The sequence below is a fragment of the Mandrillus leucophaeus genome, unplaced genomic scaffold (assembly GCF_000951045.1).
Source record: "Mandrillus leucophaeus isolate KB7577 unplaced genomic scaffold, Mleu.le_1.0 Scaffold202, whole genome shotgun sequence".
Classification (NCBI taxonomy): Eukaryota; Metazoa; Chordata; class Mammalia; order Primates; family Cercopithecidae; genus Mandrillus; species Mandrillus leucophaeus.
This window is the reverse complement of record NW_012102055.1, coordinates 760,295-781,864: the sequence shown is the minus strand read 5'-3', so window position 1 is coordinate 781,864 and position 21,570 is coordinate 760,295.

Sequence of the window (21,570 nt, the reverse complement as noted above, 5' to 3'; positions counted from 1 at the left end):
AATGTTTTCCAAATGTAAGTAAATTTCTCTCTTAAGCTATCTATAGTTTGCAACAATTTGGTGAAGTAAATTTTTATTTAAAAGAAAAAATTTACTTTTTCTTTTTACTTAACCCCTCCAAAATTCTGAAACTATTTGTAAGAATTCATATTTTTATGTCAATAAGAATTTGCTCTCTTCATGATAGGATACAATAAAAAATAGTATATACTAAGGCTTTGAAATGTCCTATTTAATTTGTTTATTAGGTACTGCAGGCAAAATCTAAAGTCAGTCCTCAATTTGGCTTTTTAGCCTCGAGAGGCTTTGAAACATCTGAGATTGCTACACAGTCCATCACTATCCTATTTGTACTTATGTAAATAATTGAGAAAATTAAACTTATTTTAGAAAAAAAATTGTCTTACTCTGATTATCTTTGGTAAAAAGTGGAAGACTGTAGAGAAAAAGTTACTTTTTTTTTTTTTTTAAGCTGGAATATACCTGTTATTAAATTGTAGCCCTATATATTAGTTTCAAGATTTTATTTTCTATCTGGACTGGACTAGATTCTGAAATTTTCTAGGTTCCTCCAATCCAAACTTCTTCCACAGAATTACTAAGAATGGAAACTGCTCTGCTCCTAAAGTCCATAAGCTGAAACTAAATAAATGTTAAGGAAAAAATATCATTCCTGATGTGTGGACCACACAGAATTCATCAAACTACCCAATGCCATAGTCAGAGATGTTCAAACTGCAAACCAGGTTGAGAAATTGATGGCTTCATGCTGTAGACAGCTTTTCCCAAGACATCAGAACAAGACTCCATATTATATTAAAACTTATGTCTCTTAATGCCTTCTTTTTTCACTTGGCAGAATAATAGTATAATTGAAATTATACCATCAGTAGCTTCTGCTGGTAACTTGACAGAACCTGACCTAAGAGATCCTTTAGTCTACCTAGTGGATAACTTTGGCAGTAGCCCTAATATAACTGTTGCTCACTGTGCTTTAATTCAGCCCGGTCATGGGGTGCTAGATGATAAATTGATCTATATTATTTATTGGCTAAATAAGGACATGCCTGTGCTATTTCTAATACTACCTACTGCACCTGTATACATTTCTCTGGGGAAGTTAAGACCCACATACACAAAATAAGAGAACAGGCCACATGGTTACAACAGGTTTTACCTAATTTTCCATGGGCATTTAATTTATTCAACTGATTTTCTTTAAGCCTAAGTTCATGGCTCAAAACTACTATGCAAACTGAGATCATTCTATTACTATTAATTTTACTTTGTATTTTTCTTTTTTAAAACTTTGTACCTGTTACTTGTTAAAGTTCTGCAGTGATACAACTTCTAACAGAATAATACTTGCCCAGCACTTTGACATAATAAACAACACCTATGAAACAAACACAATTGAACTTAACAGTGGGCTCCAGGTAGATTTAGCCTGAGCCACTCCCTCAAAGCCTCTCTTGTAGCTCAAATGTGGCTAAAAGGGTTTGTTTTAGCACTGATACCTGACCACTAATCACTCCCTGTGATGTGGGATCAGACTAACAAGCCAGGACAGATCCATTCCAGCAATGAGGAACAATTAAAACCTAACTACAAAATGATTAATCAGTAATGGATTCAGAGTCAAGATCTTGATCAAGAGAGAAGCGTGAGAATTGTCAGAATCAGAATGAAGTTACCGGTATTAAAACCCTGAAAACTGGAGCCAGAGAAGGCCATGAAGGGAGGGTTCTCATGCACATACACCTGATAACAATAACTATCACAAAGGCTTTGCAAAAAACACAACCTTGCATAGGTTTGACGTGCAAAGATAGTCTTCATAGACTCAAAGAGATTTGACTCCAACATGGAAATGAGACATCCTGCACAATGGCCAACTCTACTCTTCGCCTACCCGATGGTCATCTCTCCTTATTCCTTGCTAATAGAATTATAACTTTGTTTTTAGGTAGTGAGTGATAATCCATTGATTTCCAGGATGCCTAACCTCTCCATAGGAATGAGTTATGATAGGTCAAATCCAATCACAATAATACTATTTCTTTTTCCCATGGATTGGTCCAGAAATCAACACATGATCCAACGCAAACCAATGAGGCATGAGGGAAGCATTTTAGGGCGTTTACTCTTCCCATATAAAAGATAAGAGACATCTCAAGATAAAACCCTTTGCCTCCTGCCCATCCCCTATTGCTTAGAGGGTCTACCACGTGCCAGGCATATTTTGAACTCTTGAGAATAATGTAGTAAAGGATAGTCAATGTCTCAGCTACCAGAGGGATTATATTCTGTTAATGAAGACAGAAAATAAACAGTGGACACATGCTTAAATAGGTCATGTACTAGGAGGGGGAATAAATCAGGGTTATTTCACAGAGAGTGAGGGAATGTGTCTTTTTAAGCTGAGACCAGAAATAATTTGGGGAAAGAATCCTTTATCAAGTGAAGAGGTCATTCTAGAAACAAAAACAGCCAGTGTAGGTGGACTGTGGAGAGTAAAGATGAGAGGCAGAGTGGTGGGAAATGAGGTAGGAAAATGGTAAGAATAGATGATGTTAGAAGCCATTACAAGGAATTTGGATTTTATTCTCAAATGCGATATGAGCCACTGGAGAGTTTTAACCTGGGGACTTATTTCTAGAAAAATGTTAACACAAACTAAGGTTTTGATTAATTACCATGTATTTTAAAGGCCTTGAGTTGAAAAAGAATAATCTAGGTAGGAAAGACCCAATTTCCTAGCAATCCTTCTCCTGGGTTTGCTTATTTATTTATTTGTTTACCGAATGGCATTTTCTATTCATCTTATTCGATAATTTGGGTATTTAAAAATGCTTGGTTTTATTTTTTCATTGTGATAGTGTTCATTTATAATTACATGCATCCTTTTACAGGTTATAAAAGAGGAATTAATTTAACAGGTATTTTGTCATAGAGTTGACGAGTTTTATCAACTTACTGGGTGTGGCGAATATAGTAGAAAGTAATGTAAAGACCCCACTATACGTTCAGGTCTGCCATCTGTTGCAGTGGCCTCCAGTTTTACTGCTGTTAAACTTTTGTTAACAGTTTATCTTCCCCAATATAGACAGTGAGCTTTTTAAGGCAAAGGTCTATGTGTTTCTGTTGCTCCCTCAGAGCCCAGTACAGTGGCTCATAAGAAGGAAATGCCCGTACATTTAGTTGATTAATTATTAAGAGTCTGAGTGTCTGTTTTTCTGACTCTAAGCTGCAAAGCTTTGGGAAGAGCTCTGAGAACTTGTATTTGGGTCAGCTGCCCATCCTTGGGCCATCGTGGTAGTTAGGGGCCTGTGGCCTAGTTCACATCATGTCTTCCCCTCATTCCTTGACTAAGGAGGAGTGAGGGCTACATGAAGATCTTGGCATCCCTATTTAAACCAGCACGTTGGGGCCAGGGGGTGACTGTTTTGAGGAGAACAAACCTTAGATGTCCGCCTTACCTCTCTTCTGAGCTCTTCACCTACGCATGGAACTTTCCATTCCACATCTCCCTTGAATGTTTCGTGAGTACCTCAAAGTCAATGTCTTTTCCTCATGCTATTTCCAAACCTGACACTTCACAGTGTATGGCTCTGCCACATGTCCAGTTGCTCAAACCAGGCACCTAGAAGTTATCCTTAACTCCTTCCTCTCTCTCATCCTTCATACTTTCTTCCTGTCTAAGCCAGGTTTATTATTTTGCTCTGTTTCCTGCTGCCAACACCTTATTCAAACCAACATCATTTCTGTCCTGAAATAGTTGTCCCACTGGTATGCTAGCATCCACTTTTGTTTATCTCGAATCAATCTATTCTCTGTACCCACACTGTCTAATATAGCAGCCACTAGCCACATGTGGCAATTTATATTTAAATTTATAGTTAAGATTAAATACAGTTAAAAGTTCAATTCCTCAGTTGCACTAGCCATACTTCAAGTGGTTAATCAATATCTCCATGTGGTAGGGGCTTCCATATGGAGGCCCTTGTGAAATATCCAGCTGGAGATAAAGCATAGAAACTGTCAGCTGCAGGTGGATTGCTCAGAAGTGACTGGTAAGCTTGGCTAAAGCAGACTGTTGATGTCCAGATGTTAACACTCTTTCTTTAGTCCATTTCTATAATACAGCATGCTCTTCTCACCTTTTCTTGGTCAGCTAAAGTTGCCATAACAAAATATCATAAACTGGGTGGCTTGTAAACAACAGAACCTTGGAGGTTAGGATTTTAACATGTGAATTTGGGGGGATACAAACATGCAGACCATAGCACACCTCAAGGACTTCATGAACACTAGGCTTACTCCTCCTCATCCTTTCACCCTTTTTCCCAGGTGGCCACCCAGTCCAATTTGAGCACTTAATGCTCTATGTCTCAGGAAACTCCTCAGTGCCAAGCAAACCAGAACAGCTGGTCTACCTATCTTTAACCTGGCTATCTATTGCTTATTCTTCAAGTCTCAGCTTAAGTGTCCTCCAGGGCCTTGCTACTCAAAATATGATTCCTATACTACCACTCCAATTCTATTTAACTGACTCTCTGTTTAACACAATCTACTGGTGATTCAGATGAACAATAAAGTTTGGAACAATAAAGTTTGGATAACCTGTCCTGACCTCTCAGACCAGATCACATACAACTGTCTTCTCCATTAGACTACAAATTCATGAGGGCAGGGGCATCTCTGTCTCATTCTTAATATGCTGTGAACCCTGAGTATGGTACCTGACAAAGTGTAAAGGCTGAATAATACTTGTGTGGGTGAATGGACAAACCTAGATTACATGAGGTTAAATCAGGCAGACTGTGATGGATGTGGTTGCTACTCTAGCCCATAACCCCATGACCCACATGAGTTCACCTGAAGTTGCCCCTCTCGGGACAGTCTCGGCTTAACACTTCAAGTCCTGGTAACTCTCCTTTTATGCCTAAGTCCTTTCTATGAGTTTAAGAACCTAAGTTGAGATGGTTCTCAAACTTCAGTGGACATCAGAATTCAATGGAAAGCTTTTAAAAATACAGATTGCTGGGCTCCACCCTCAGGTATTCTGAATCAGTAGGTCATAGATGAAACCCAAGGCTTTGCATTTCTAATAAGTTCCCAGGGGATGCTGTGGCTGCTGATGGTGGTCCAGGAATCATAGTTTGAGAACCACTTTTCTCAAAGTCTTAGCCAGAGCAATCAAGTAAGAGAAAGAAAGGGCACCCAAATAGGAAAAAAAGAAGCCAAATGATCTCTTTTTGCAGTCTGTATGATTTGGTACCTAGAAAACCCTAAAGACTCTGCCAAAAGGCTCCTGGAACTAATAAACGACTTCAGTAAAATTTCAGGATACAAAATCAATGTACAAAAGTCAGTAGCATTTCTATACACTAATAACATTCAAGCTGAGAGTCAAATCAAGAAAACAATTCTATTTACAATAGCTGTTTATGCATACATATATATATACACACACCTAAGAATACAGTTAACCAAGGAGGTGAAAGATCGCTACAAGAAGAACCACAGAACCCTGCTGAAAGAAATTATAGGTGACACAAACAAATGGAAAAATATTCCATGCTCATGGATTGGGAGAATCAATAGAATTAAAATGAGCACACTGCCCAAAGCAATCTACAGATTTAATGAGATTCCCATCAAACTACCGATGTCATTTTTCACAGAACTAAAAAGAAATTTCTAACATTTGTGTGGAACCAAGAAAGAGCCTGAATAGCCAAAGCAATCCTAAGCAAAAAGAACAAAGCCAGAGGCATCACATTATCTAACTTCAAACTATACTACAAGGCTACAGTAATCAAAACAGCATGGTACTGGTACAAGAACAGACACATGGACCAATGGAACAGAATAGAGAACCCAGAAATAAAGCTGCACACTTAAACAGCCATCGGATCTTTAACAAAGTCAATGAAAATGATAATAACCAATGGGGATATTCAATAAATGGTGCTGGGATAACTGACTAGCCACATGTAGAAGAATAAAACTGTACCCTTACCTTTTGCCACATACAACAATTAACTCAAGATGGAATACAGATTTAAATTTAAGACCTTAAACTATAAGAATACTAGTTAGAAAGCCTGGGAAACACCATTTTGGACATCAGCCTTGGGAAAGAATTTATGATTAAGTCCCCAAAACCAATGGCAACAAAAACAAAAACTGACAAGTGGGACCTAATTAAGCTAAAGAGCTTCTGCATGACAAAAGAAACTATTAACAGAATAAACAGACAACCTATAGAATGGGAGAAAATATTCACCAACTGTGCATCTCACAAAGGTCTAATATGCAGAATATATAAGGAACTTAAAGAATTGAACAGATGAAAAACAACCCCATTTAAAAATTACAACATGAATGAACACTTCTCACAATAAGACAAATAAGTGGCCATAAACATATGAAAAAAAAATCACTAATCATTAGAGAAATACAAATCAAAACCACAGTGAGATGCCATATCACACCAGTCAGAATGGCTATTAAAAAGTCAGAAAACAACAGATGCTAGCAAAGTACAGAGAAAAGGGAATGTTTATACACAGTTGGCAAAAGGTAAGTTAGTTCAGATACTGTGAAAAACAGTTTGGAGATTTCTCAAAGAGTTTAAGACAGAATTAGTATCCTACCCAGTAATCCCATTACTGGATATATATCCAAAAGAAAATAAATCATTCTCCCAAAAAGACACATGCACTTGTATGTTTATCATAGCACTATTCACAAGAACAAAGACGGAATCAACTTAGGTACCCAGCAATGGTGGATTAGATAATGAAAATGTGATGCATATATACCATGGAATACTATGCAACCATTAAAAAAGAATGAAATCATGTCCTTTGCAGCAACTTGAATGCATCTGGAGGCCATTATCCTATGCAAATTAATGCAGGAACAGAAAACAAAATATAACATGTTCTCACTTATAAGTGGGGGCTAAAGACTGGGACTCATGGACATAAAGATGGCAACAAGAGACACTGGGGACTACTAGAGCAGGAAGGCGGGGGAGGGCAAGGATTAGAGAACTAACTGTTGTGTACTATGCTCAGTACCCGGGTGAAGGGATCAGTCATATCCCAAACCTCAACATCAAACAATATACCCAGGTAACAAACATGCATATGAACCCCCTATCTAAAATAAAGTTGAAATTATTTTTTTAAAAAAGAACCACATTTCAGTGAGGTTGCTCAGCTGCTCAAAAATATAATTTGGAAGGTTAGGAGAGTTCATGTCCCCTGGAAACCCTCAATCAATGGGTAATTGAAGTCATTGGATAAATGCGCTTCTACTTCCTGGACATCACATGGGATGACTCTGAAGTTTAAAGTATGTCTTACCAAGTTTCCCCAAGGGTCCCTAGTAGTATTGACCCCCAGCCTCTCACTGGTCTTCCCTTTATTGGGTTCCCTTTTTTCCCCTCACCCATTTCTGTTTCGTGAGATCTCCTCACACATAAGCTATCTGTACCCACGTCCTTGTCTCAGACTCTGCTTTGAAAGAAACCCAAGTAAGTCAAAGTCTTATATCCAAATCCTTCTAAGTCTCTTGACTTGAATCATTGATTTACTCAGGTATATTCCCACTGCACCTTGTAGGGAGCTCAGAGAAGTAAAACCCACTCAACTGAGACACAGGGAGGTGGTTACAATGTGTGCTCACCACACGGCTTACTTTCCTTTTGTGGCAGTCATCAAAATTATATTTTCAACTAGTGATGTAATTAATTGTTTAATATCTGTCTTTCCCACTAGACTTTGAAGTCTTGACCTTTCTTGTTTACTACAATCTCTTTTGTGTCTAAAACCATACTTGTCAAATAGTAGGCATTCATTGAATATTTGGAATGAGTGACATAATGAACCAGTTATTCATATATCAGTTAATATTCATGTATCAGTTAATATTAGTACCTCATATTTATAAAGCTGTTTACAAAGCACATTACCATAAATTTCCATCTTATTCTTCAAGACCATGAGAATCAGAATAGACATTTTTATTAAAATTTATCTAGAATTTATCAAGTGGCTGTTACGTTCCAAGCTCTTTGCTAGGGGCTGGTATACAGAGGTGTACAAGGCTGTGCTTCTCGAATGTCAACAGGCAGTCAAATCACCTGGGAATCTTGGTAAAGCACAGGTTCTAATTCAGTATCTCTGAGATGGAATCTGCAAATCTGTGGGTCTAACAAGTTCTCAGGTGATGCTTATTTAAGCTGTTGGTCTGGAGATGACACTTTCAGAAGGAAGGATCTAACAGCAAGGTTCTCAGCCGTAATTACACATTGGAATTTACTGGGGGCTTTAAAAATACTGAGACCTGGGTCCTATACCCAGCAACTCTGACTTAGTTGGAGTGGGAGTTTTGAAAACTTGCCAGGTGATTCTAATTTCCATCCAACTGATCCAGGATAGTGGTTCTGATATCTCAGTGTACACCAGACTTTCCTGGAGAGCTTGTCAAAATACATGTTATTGGGCCCCAACTCCAGAACATCTGATTCAGTAGGTCTGAGGTAGGGCCTGGGAGTTTGCTTTTCTAAAAATTTCCCAGATGATGTTGGTCTGAGAAGCACTAGTCTAGAAGTAAAGAGAGGCAAGTAAATAGGTAAGCTGCAGTAAAATGTCGGCAAACAACAGAACTGTGTACAGATTTCCAAGATGATGCTGATGCTATTGGTATGAGAAGCACTAGTCTAGCAGCAAAGAGAGGTGAGTAAATAGATGAGCAAATAACAGAACTGTGTACAGACAGAGGAAACAGGGTTAGAAAGGGCCTCATGGTCAACGTGGTGTCTGAGTTGGGGTTAGAAGGACAGGTCAAATGGGAAGGACTCATGAGAAGCACAATTTTAGCCAGAGAGAACATGTACAAAGATACAGAGATGAAAGGGCAGGGTGCATCTGGGGGAATATGAAGCTTGAGATTGTGAAGACATCAACTCAGAGCAAGGCAGTTATTGCTGGGCACTAGATATGATCAATAGGCTAGAACCAAGCCATGAAGGAGAGGCATTCCATGCGATTCTTAGACTTCATTCTCAAAACCACAGGGAGTCAGTGAATGGGAGAGCTAAGGTCACTGAGGTAATAGCCTGGAGGATAGTGACTCTGTGTCTAAGAAATGACAGATGCACCCAGGAATAATTGGAACATCTCAGGATGGAGACAGTGCGTATACAAGCCCGGATAGTGAACATCCGTGAGAAGGCAGTGGGATGAACAGAAACCAGAGTGTCAATCTGATGGCAATACCAACCTGATGGAGTTTGGGTCAGGAAATGTTGGCTTAATTAACCAAATTGATGGCAGCACCAAATAAACTTGGAGGAAGGTGTTTGGGACTGAAGAGGGGAAGGAGATCAAGGAGGTGAGAAAGATTTGTGTATATTGGGAATATCTGATGGGCAATTAGAGATACAGCTCTGTAGTCTGTGGGGTGAGGGGTCCAAGCAGATAATAATTTAAATAATGGGAGTGGTCAGATTGTGCAAAAACAAAATACAGAGTGAAAAGAAGACCCAGGGAGTAAAGCCATGTTTTAAACACTATGGTTGCATTTAAAAATACCCCCAAACTTTGAGGTTAAAAGGAACAAGGATTATTTCTTTTGCTCATAAACCTGCCGTTTGGGCAGGGATCAGTGGGTACATTACTACTCCGTATACTTCCAGATGGTGCAACCTGATGGGAAAGAGAGAATCCACTTTCAAGATGGATCTGGGGAGGTTTTAGATGCACAGCTCACTTATGTGACTGGTAGGTTGATTTTGGCTGTCAGCTGGTAGCTCTGCTGGGCCAAGGGGCGAATGGCCCCCATGGCCTCTTCACTTGGGTCTCTCCATGGACGATGCTTGAGCTTTCTCTCAATATGGCGGCTGGGTCCCAAGAGAACTATGAGGAAACTGCCTCACATTTTATAACTCACCCTTAGAAGTCACAGTATCACTTCTTGGTATTGCAAACCCAGCCTAATTTAAAAAGAGGGCACATAGGCCCTACCTTGCAATAGGAGGAGAGTCTAAGTCACATTGTGAGGACAGAGATATCTTTGGAAGATATACCTGCTACACCCTATGCTTTGGGGGAAGTCTGAGGAAGAGAACTAGCCCGGGTATTGTAATGACAAGTCTATGCCTGGGCTACTCCAAAGGTTATCCATAGAGCAGCAGCACCTGGTGCTTGTTAGAAATGCAGACTCTCAGCCCAGCGTCGGGGACTGGAGTCTAATAGGATGCCCAGGTGATGTATCTGCACAATAGATTTGAGGAATAGTTCTCTATACCAAATTAGCTCCTCTGGCTGCGGATGTCCAGGGCATCATCTCAGACCTCAAGTGCTTTGTAATGTCCCCTCGTGCCTCCTCTCCAAGTCCACTACACATAATGTGTCAAAACTGCATTCCACAGAGACACCTCAGAGGCAGGTGCAAGTGTTTATGAAGTGGTGTGTACACACTTCCTTCATGCTCTAATCACTGGCAGGACTTTGCAGGGAGAGCATTTTTCTAGGACATGGCAAACATCCTCTGACAACAGGCTAGTCCCAGCTGACTGGCAGACGGGCACTTGGAGAGAGCTGCTCAGTTCATTACCTTCCTGCTCAATGCCTCAGCCCAGGCTTTCGGGAAAACACAATGTACTTGAAGCGCCTTTGGAAGTCCCATTAACCCTTGTGGGCCACGACACAGAGCCTTAGGCCATCTGCCCCTGGCAACAGATCAAAAAAAAAAAAAAGAAAAGAGCTTCTGTTGTCATTTGTCAGAGTTTTGTACAGCAAGGGAAGTAGAGACAATTCATTTGGAACAAATAAAAACCTCCGGCCCCTTCTGCATGCTGATATATGAAGGCCACTAGTCAATTACAGATACTCCAGACCTAAAGACTGATGCCACCAAACATTCAGCATCTGATCCTCTGAGTCTATTTACTCATCAGTGATTTTTGAGCTCTGATCCTGCGCCAGGCACTGGGATGCAATAGCAAGCAGGCCACCTCCCTGCATGGGGTAGGGATAGATATAAAAGCAGGAAGCCACATGTTAGAGTGATTAAATCAGGTTGGTGGCATTCGGCCTCACCAACCTATTCCAAGGCTGAGTTCTTTAAACTCACAATCATTGCCCCTGGGCTCTGCAGTTGTAAGGCTGTGAATGGTGGGCTTGGCAGAGACTGGCATTTAAGTGTCTTGGCCTCTGAGATGAAAGCCTGTGCTGGCCAGGCCTTCCCAGCCTTGTCCTGAGTGATGACGGAGCACTTGCTTAAGGGACAGTTCCCTCACTGGTGAGAAGCCAGGGCATTTGCTGCCATTATCAACAATTCACATTCCTGCAGTACTTTGTACCTTTCAAAGTCCTTATAAAGGTAAAATGCCCCTTAAATACATGGACCACCCTGAGTGCTAAGGATAGTTTTACAGACAAAGGAATTGGTGCTCCAAGACAGCCCAGCTCTCTGGGGTTCCCACAGCTGGTCATCTCTCAGTGTCACTCACCTTATGCCTACTTCTCTGACCTCAGTGTGCTATGGTCATCTTGGGACCTTGTTAAAAACAGACTGATTCAGGAGAGTTCTGGGGTGGGTTTGGAGCTTAGGTATTTCTAACAAGCTCCCACGAAAGGTTGATGCTGCCAGTCCAAGGACCACACTTTGGATAACAAGGGCCTAGCATAGGGGCTGCAAACTATTTTTGTAAATACATACATTGCCCAAGCCACACGCACTAGTGTTGTCTATGGCTGAAGAATCTCAGAGTTGAGTGGTTCCAGCAGAGGCTGAAAAGCCCGCAAAGCCTAACATATTTACTTATCTGGCTTTTTGCAGAAAAAGTTTGCAGACTGACCCCTGCTCTAGAGTCAATTAAAGCTGTTGATTCAAATTGCCTGGGAAATTTCCAGACATACTGATGCCTAGACCCAACCCCCAGAGATTCTGATTTAATTGCTCTAGGGTGCAGCTTAATTATCTGGGTGTTTAGAGGCTCCCAGGCAATGCATATGGGCTGCAGGCCCCAATGGGTTAACTGGAGCACCATGTGGTGCCCTTTCTCCCTCTTCTCCTTTCCTCCTCCAAAGTTCAACCATGTGACTTTCATTTTTAGATTTGGAATTTGCAGCTGATTTCTGCAGCTGCTTTGGGAACAGATTTTAAGGAGAAAGTTAGAATGCGCAGCTGAGTACTGTGGCTCCCCTGCCCCCAGCACATTTATATGCAAATAGCCAAGAGCCTTGTTTTTGCAACCACTAAAATTGAATCAGAATCCAGAGATCTTTTTCTGTTGCTTAACCTTCCATGATTTTTCCCTCTGCTTTTCTGGGCACATTTCTACCTCTCTTTTGTTTTTCCTCCTGCATCCTCCAGTGCATGGTCAGCCTTTTGCTCTCTCCTTGTTAATCAAAACAGATTAAGTCTCATTTTCTTATAGCTGTATTTCCTGGGAGACATACGTATTTAGCATTCCCAATTTCCACAGGGAAGGGAGCATCCTACTGTGTAGCAATAAGATAAAATTGTTGGAAAAAGAAACATCCCAAAGCTGACAGTGGAGGTAAACACTTGTCCAAGGCTGGAGGTGATCTGAAGAGACCCTCTGATCTCTCTCCTTTTCCCAAAGGGGCAGGGAGGGACTTGGGAACAATAGCTAGCTAGCTTAGTGCAGATCTTCTCCAGGAGGAAGACTCAGATTCTGCTAGAGTCTCAAAGGATGCATCTCTTGTGACTGCATGATTACCTTCCCCGTCCTTCTGGCCTCATATCTGATCCTACCCAGAAGAGGTTCCTTTTGGGCCTAGGGAGGCAAACTGGGAGGAGCTGACACAGCCTCAGAAGAGAGGGCCTTTGTGTGCTCCGTGGACATTTTGCCCTGGGTGGAAGAAAATTTTCAGGCAAAGCCCCCTGAAAGCTTTAAAACTTTAAGGTGCTGATTTTCAAACATGGTTGCACTTCGGAATCATCTGGAGAGTTTTTTAAGAGTGCCTATACCTCAGACCTCAATCTCTTGATGTATTGAGTCGGGGGTGTGGCCTGAGCAGTGGTATTGTTTTGCATATTTTATTATGAAATAATTTAGACTTTCGGAAAAGATACAAAGGAGTACAAAGAATTACCATGCATCCTTCACTCAGCTTTCCCTCATGTTCATAATGCACATAACCACAGTTCTATAATCAAAATAAAAAATCACATTGCATGTAGTGACGTGTTCTACGGAGCTTACTCAGATTTTGCCAATTGCCGCACACATGCTTTTTGCCAGCGTCTCACGTTGCATTTAGTTGTCACGTCTTGTTCTCCTCCTTTAATCTGGGACAGTTCTGCAATCTTTGTCTTTCATGACTTTGACACCTTGTAAGAATGCTGGCCAGCGATTTTGTAGAGTGTCCTTTCGTTTGGCTTTGGGAAGAATAGAATGGAAAATTCCCTAGATGATTCTAATGTGCAGTTAAGATTGAGTACTCTGATCCAATGTAGTGGGGACAAGGCCATTATACTTAGCAATTCACCCTTTAGAGTCATATGAAAACTGTGGTAGGGGCTGGGGAAGAGAGTAAGGGTCGACAGAACCTGGATTCATCTCGGGTTTGGTCCCTCCCCAGGTCTTTCTCCCGCACCTCTGTTCTTTATTCTCTTTTTCTCTCTTTCCACCTCTATATCCAGGTCCCGAATTAGAGACCTCATTTGGTATCAGCCCAGCTCCCTCATGCAACACTGACATGGAGTCACTTTCAAAGTTGAATCATTTTTCTCCTCTGTTTAAAATCCTGTGAGTGGGGACCTATCTTCCTACAAGGCTCTCCATGATGGGAGGTGGTCTCTGCTCTACCCCTCTGTCCTGGCCACTTCCCACTTACTCACGCTGGCAGTTCGGGGAGGTGGGCACGAGTCAGCCTCCAGACCTTTGCTCCTGCGGTTGCCACTGCCAGATGCTCCTCTTTCAGGAGACCATGCTGCTATATCCCCGTTTCCTTCAGGTCTTTACCTGCTGGTCTGGCTCACCTCTTCCCCTACATCCTCACATCACCCTCCCCTGCTCGATGTGGAGGGAATCGGCGTGTTTTGTTTATCCCTACATCTTCAGAACCCAGGGGAGTGGCTGACACAAAACTGGGACTCAATATATATTTGTTAAACAAATGAAAGAAATAGTAGCTAGAAGGAATTTTTTTTAAGTTCAATAATTGCTGGAGAGGATATTTCATTTATAACGCTGACTAAAATGATTTCAAGTGATCTCTCTTTTTACCAGTTGCCCAGCTTCCCTTTGTGTTAATTGCACGCCTCCTTTGGCTTCCCATTTTTCCAATTCCTCTGTTTCTTCTGCACACAGAAAGATGGCCTCAGAGATGAGAATTGGGCGGGAGCAGATTGTCAAGTACGTGTATTTTCTCTTTTATCCTTGCCACAGTTATAAGCTGTAAAGAAAGTTTGAGTGCCCCATGTGACCCTGACAAGTCTTTCTGCAGTGCCTTTTCAGAGATAAATACCTCTGCTGGTATTTGAGAGGAAGGCAGGGGATCAGATACCTCTTTCTCGTAAAAATAATTAACCATCATTTTTTTTCTGTATGCTAAGCAATGTGTGTGTGTATAAAATTTACCTTTATTAAAATCGTTAAGTGATAAATAATGATCATCGGTATTTTAGAGATGTGACAACAGAGTCTTAGAGAGGTTAAATCAACTGGTAAACTATGGGGCTGAGATTTAAACCCAGATGTTTTGATGCTGCAGCCAGTGGTCTTAATACTGTCTACTATTTTGATAGTTGCCTATAAACCTAATGGAAATAGGAGTAAGCTGGCACTTTGCAGGCAATGCCAGCTTTGGGTTGTTTAGGGACCAGGAGAATATAGATATTCTGATTTTAGAGACTGAGAATTAGCTGCAGGTCTTAGTCATTGTCCAGGTCTGTTCATCCTGCTTCACCTTCACGGGACCATTTTAGTGGTTTGCAAAGTGTGGTCCCTGGGCAGCAGCAGAAGTGGCGTCATCTGGAAGTTGTTAGAAGTGCAAAATCCCAGCTTTTTACCCATAACCTCCTGAATGAGAAACTCTAGGTTGGGGTCCAGGATCTGTGATTGGTCAAGGCCTCTAGGTGATTCTGATGCTGGCCCAAGTTTGAGAGCCTTTAATGTAGTGGTTAGGATAGTAATCTTTGGCTCCAAACTTCCTGTTCAAATGACGGTGCTGCTGCTTACTGGCTGGGTGGCCTTGTTGCAAATTACTTTGTCTCTTGGTGCCTCAGTTTGCTCATCTGTATAGTGGGGATAATCATAGTACCTACATCATTTTTGTTAAGATTAAATGAATTATATATGAAGTTATTTAAACAATAAAAAGAGCTATTTCACATTAGCTATTTATACGTTCTCTGTTTATAATTATGATGCTTTCTGTTCACCAAAAACTAAACAAAACAAACAAACAAACAAAAAAACAGTACTTTTTACCCCCTGGCTGGCCTGGATCATTTAAAGAGGGCCCAGCATCTCTGAGGTTGCAGTGTGTAAGTCTTTGCAAGGCCAGGCTGCTAAACAGTCTAGGCTGATCTTGTTTCAGTTTTCTTGAAGAATAACCCAGATCTATGCCATGTGTAACCAAACGCTGTATTCCCGTGCCTGCAGATTGAGAGTCCTGTAGACCAGCTCAGTTGAACCCTTCAGCATTTGTTTGCAAAGCGGATGATTACTTAAAGAGGATGATCACTCAAGACACAGTGATATTTACCTAGCTTTTGCCTCCTGACTCGCTATGCAGAACCAAATAACTCAGATGAGATTGATGAGACCAGAGGCCAAGACAGTCAGGAAAAGGCTTTGTAACAGAATATTCAGAAACCAATCATTATTCATACCACAGCCCAGCCTTGTCAGGAGGCCAGAGATGAACAGAAATGTTGTTCTTCTCTGGAACATCTCAGGAAGCTGCATTTATAACAGATGCCCTCCCACTTTAATGTCTAAACTAAGCATGGGCTGGCTAAACTGACTGGCTTATTCATTTTTCTGAGGATATTGAGAGAGGGAGAATTACAAAAGGGGGACTGTAGGAGGGAAATGTGATTAGGTTAATTTAAGATTTGTCTAGAACACTAAAAGATAAGTAATAGCCAAGAACATTTGAAAGCAAAGAAGAGTAGGTATTGAGTTTGCCTTAATAAACATCGGCACATATTCTAAAATTACACTAATTAAAACAGAATAGCACTAGAGAAACCAAAGGAAAATGTTGCCAAGAAAATAGATCCTCGTACAAACGTAAAATAAGTATATGTTAAAGAAATAAACTTGAAGCAAAAAGATCTGGATGTGTTATTTCATAATTAGCGCTAGGACTAGTTTTTGTTTGTTTGTTTGTTTTTTGAGAGGTCTTGCTCTGTCGCCCAGGCCGAAGTGCAGTGGTATGATCTCTGCTTACCACAACCTCCACCTCCCGAGTTCAAATGATTCTCCTGCCTTAGCCTCCTGAGTAGCTGGGACTACAGGCATGAGCCACCACACCTGGCTAACTTTTTGTATTTTTAGTAGAAATGGGGTTTCATCATGTTGGTCAGACCGGTTTTGAACTCCTGACCTCAGGTGATCTGCCCACCTCGGCCTCCCGAAGTGCTAGGATTACAGGTGTGAGCCACTGCACCCAGCTGGTGCTAGGACTAGTTTTAAAGCTACTCAACCAAGTTATTCCCTTCTAAATACCAACTACTGAAATAAATTCAAAGTGCCTTAAAGATATAGGTGTAAAAAAATGGAATCACACACCCAAACACAAAGAATTTCTAACAAATAAAAGAAAATATAGGTGAACATCTGGTGGAACATTTCCCTATCTCTGAACAGGGAAAGACTTTTGAAGTTCAAAAGCTGCACATTTTAGGACTTAGAAAAATTAGACATATACACCTCCCTTGGACCAGGTTTTCTTTTGGTGTTCTCAAAAACAAGTAAAAAGTCAGTTCTAGGACAACAAGGTCAGGCAAAGGCTTATCTTACTGCATCCTCAACTTTCTGTACAAGGCAACGTAGAGCAACATTCAGGTTTTTCCACTCCACTATTAAGCCTTTGCCCAATGTGAGATTGCCATGAGCATCTAAGATATACAGGTGGTACGTCTTCCCTAAGCCACTGTGGCTGACATGGTCTTGGGGAATGAAAATTGAGGGCTGGTCCACAGCCCACAGCTATGACTCAAAGGAGGGAAGGTAGAAGCAATGTTAGGTAATAACCAAACATTTGTTTTCCTGCTAGGTACTTGGGCAAACTACATTTTCCAGGAGATCATGTGGGGCCAGTTGACCGAGTTGCAACCAGTGAAATGGGGGTAGTGGAGATGTATGATCTTTCCTATATCTGGCTGATAATCTCCACTCTCTCTTCTTGTTCCATGGTGACCGTGAAGGCCACACATTGAAGGTAGCAGCACCGCAGGATGGAAGCCTGTAGGAAAGCTGGTCAACTCACAAGGGGTGTGTTGCAAGTCAACCTTCATTGTGTTCACCCATAGAGATGTCACTGTCTTCCTAAGGTAGCCTGGCCAACCCTAGCTAAACAGTTCTTGCCATCATCAACTCTCAGATAAAAAGATGGAACATGGTAACATCAAAACAAAATCCAATCCCTTGCTCAGTTTGAGGAAGGATCAATGAACAGATTCCCCCTTTTTTTGCATTAAATATGGAGTAGGCATAATTTCTGAACCAAAAGGGAGTTCTCACAATAATATTGCAAACATTGCTTGCTCTTTCATCGTTCTTCATTAATATTTTTCTTCTGGGACAGGGCGCAGAGCCTCCTATTAACTTGTGTAATAATCAGAGTTGAATTTCATCTCTCCTCTACATTTTTCTCCAAAGAGAAAAGAAAGAGACATTAGCCAGGTGGTCAGCAGTCTCATAAAAGGGGTTTTGCCAAGTGTTTCCCAGAACACAGTAGTCAGTGGAATTCTTTCATTTATTCGGTAAACACTAAATGGGAACCTAATATGTGTCAGGGACTGTTCTGATGCTTGGGGTACTTCATTGAGCAAAACATATAAAAATCCCTGTCCTCATAGGGACTACCTTTTCCTCAAGCAGTGGGAGATTTTCAATATGGTTTTCTTTGAAATGAATTTAATAATAGGTGAATTACATAAGTGCCATGGAAAGGGGAAAAAGTAGAGCCAATGAGCAGGGCCTCAGTTGGGGGTTGTTTGCAGAATTAAAAAGGGTCGTCATGGCAGATCTCACTGAGAAAGCTTTGAGAAGACTCCAAGGAGGTGAGCAATGTATCCATATATGTATATGCATATATACAAGAAGATAATTCTAGAAGGGCTAGTGCAAAGCTTTAAGGCAAGAAATGTGCCTGGCATATTTCAGGAGGCCACTGTGGCTGGAGTAGAGAAGCCCATAGGGGAGAATAGCAGAGGATGAGTTTGCGGAGATATGGGGGAAGAGGGCAACATGACATCACAGGGAGCCCTTCAGACATTGTAAGACTTTTGTTCTTTGGGAGATTTGGAGAGCCATTCAGTCACATGAGACAGAAATCTGACTCAAACTTTCTTAAAAGAGGAGTTTACTGGCTCGTATTCCTGAGTCAGAACAAAGGCTCCCCAAATCAAAGTGTTGGGGAAGACATCGAGGGGCGCAGTTTGGGTCACATGTTCTCTCTAATCAATCACTGAAAACAGGGAGATAAAGTCCTGTGATTGTCCAGCCTGGGTCCTATGTGTGCCTGTCTGGACAGAAAGTAGGAGTGAAAGGCCAGTTCCAGAAATTGCATAGGAAGAGTTTTCTCCTGGGCTGAAGGGCTTCGTCCCCAGAAGCAGTAGGACTGGATGATTAGTAGGCAAAAACCATCAATGTCAACTCCAAAAGTGATGAAAGCCAGCACAAAGGGAGAGACTTGACTGTGTACAAACATAACAAGCGCCTGTGTGTCAGAAAATGTCACAATCAAAATTATAAAGCAAAGCACAAGTGGAAAATTTTATGCAGGAAATATGATAAAAAGATAATACTCTCGGTATATAAAGTACTCATAAATATCAATGAAAAATTAAAATCCCAATTGACAAATGACCAAAGAACATGAACAGATTAATTCCTTAATCAGGAAATAAAAATAGATAGAAATTTGTTTACTCACCTTAGTAAACAAAAAATGCTGGTTAAATAATAATGACAAATGTTTCTCATGCTGACATGTTTTAATGTCCGTATTTATAGGCCCCTCAAGGCCAGTGAGGGTACTACAAAATGGAAATTCTCACTTTTAGTTGCTAGCAGTTTGACTTTGCAAAGTAATTTGATAATAAACATCAACTGTCTGTGAACCCTGAAAATCTTCTTTTGGAAATATACCCTGATGTAAACAAAAATTTGTGACTAAAAGTGTTATTTGTCGTTTCATTTAAAAAATAAAATCAAGGAACCTAAGTATACAGATGACAGGGAAGTGGAAGTAAAAATTACAGCCATACGAGGAAATATTTTTAAATGACTTGGGGGAAATCCTTAATTGACAAGGAAATGTTTGTGGTACAACCACTTGAAAAAGTAGTATACCTAAATGATATACAGTATGATTCAATTACAGAAATAATATGAAATGAAAACAAATCAAGAATATTATCTGTGATTGTTCTTAAGTTTTTGACAATTGGTACATAATTCTTAGATCGCTAGATTGATAGATTGAAAGATCAATTGAAATATGGGTAGATAGAGATAGTTAGCCTGGGTGGCTTTTTGATATCTTTTCTCAATTCTGCTATGAAATTGTTTGTGGGTTTTCTGCCTCATGTTATATTGATCTTGGTAAATTTTATCTTTAAAAAATCCCAGCACTTTGGGAGGCCAAGACGGGCGGATCACGAGGTCAGGCGATCGAGACCATCCTGGCTAACACGGTGAAACCCCGTCTCTACTAAAAATACAAAAAAAAAATTAGCCGGGCGTGGTGGCGGGCGCCTGTAGTCCCAGCTACACGGGAGGCTGAGGCAGGAGAATGGCGTGAACCCGGGGGGCGGAGCTTGCAGTGAGCTGAGATCGCGCCACTGCACTCCAGCCTGGGCAACAGAGCGAGACTTTTTTTCAAAAAAAAAAAAAAAAAAAAAAAAAAATCTCCAATTTCTTTGACTTGTTATTGGTTTATTTTAAAAAAAAAAAAAAAAAAAAAAAAAATCTCCAATTTCTTTGACTTGTTATTGGTTTAATGTTTTAATAAATATTTTAATACATGTTTTAATAAAATTTAATATCATCCTCAAAATTTAATTTCTATGTTACTATCCTTTAAAAATTACTCATGAGTTAGATTATTTATCTATTTCAATGGATTTTCAAAGAACCCAGATTTAGTTTGATTTTAGTAGTTTACTGTTTTTAAAATTTCTCAGTTTTATGTACATATATGTATGTGTATACATATATATAAAATCCTCATTTTCTTTGGATTTTTTGTGTTTCAAAAATCTTAATTTGAATGCTTTTAATACTATTTTCTTTTTTATTTTTAATGCAAAAAATGCTGTAATGCACAATTAGAGCATGTAAAACTAAATTTTCTACTAAATAGTGCTTTGGATTCATCTTACATTTTTAACAGTGTTTGTTGTAGTTTGTTCAGGCTACTGTAACAAGAAACCTTAGACTGGGTAATTTGCCAACAACTGAAATTTATTACTCATGGTTCTGGAGGCTGGAAGTCCAAAATCAAGGTGCCAGCAGATTATCCGCCTGGTGAGGGCTCTTTGCTTCCTAGATGGTACCTTGTTGCTGTGTTCTCACATGGCACCAGGGGCAAGGTGGTTCTTGTCTATCTCTTTTATAAGGGCACTAATTCCATTCGTGAAAGCAGAGCCCTCAACACTTAATCACTTCTTCCAGGTCCCACCTCATAGCAGTATCACATGGGTATTAGGTTCCACCTCATAGCAGTATCACATGGGTATTAGGTTCCAACATATGAATTTTGAGGCAGGGTGGGGGTCACCAACATTCAGACCATAGCAGTGTTCTTGGTTTTGTTACTTTCTAAAAAATATATCATTTTATTCTTGATACCCTCTGTGAGAAAACATTTAGAGAATTACTTTTAAAATATTATAGTAGCTACTATTTTAATATTTATTGGCAGTTTTATTGCATAGTGATTAAAAAAATAAGGCCTTGGCAGGGCACAGTGGCTCATGCCTATAATCCCAGCACTTTGGGAGGCCAAGGCGAGCAGATCACGAGGTCAGGAGTTCGAGACCAGCCTGGCCAACATGGTGAAAGCCCATCTCTACTAAAAATACAAAAATTAGCTGGATGTGGTGGCAGGCACCTGTAAGCTCAGCTACTTGGGAGGCTGAGGCAGGCGAATCACTTGAACCCAGGAGGCAGAGGTTGCAGTGAGTTGAGATTGTGCCACTGGACTCCAGCCTAGGCAATAGAGCAAGTCTGTGTATGAAAAAAAGAGAGAGAGAGAGAGAGAGAGAGAAAGAAAGAAAGAGAGAAGGAAGGAAGGAAGGAAGGAAGGAAGGAAGGAAGGAAGGAAGGAAGGAAGG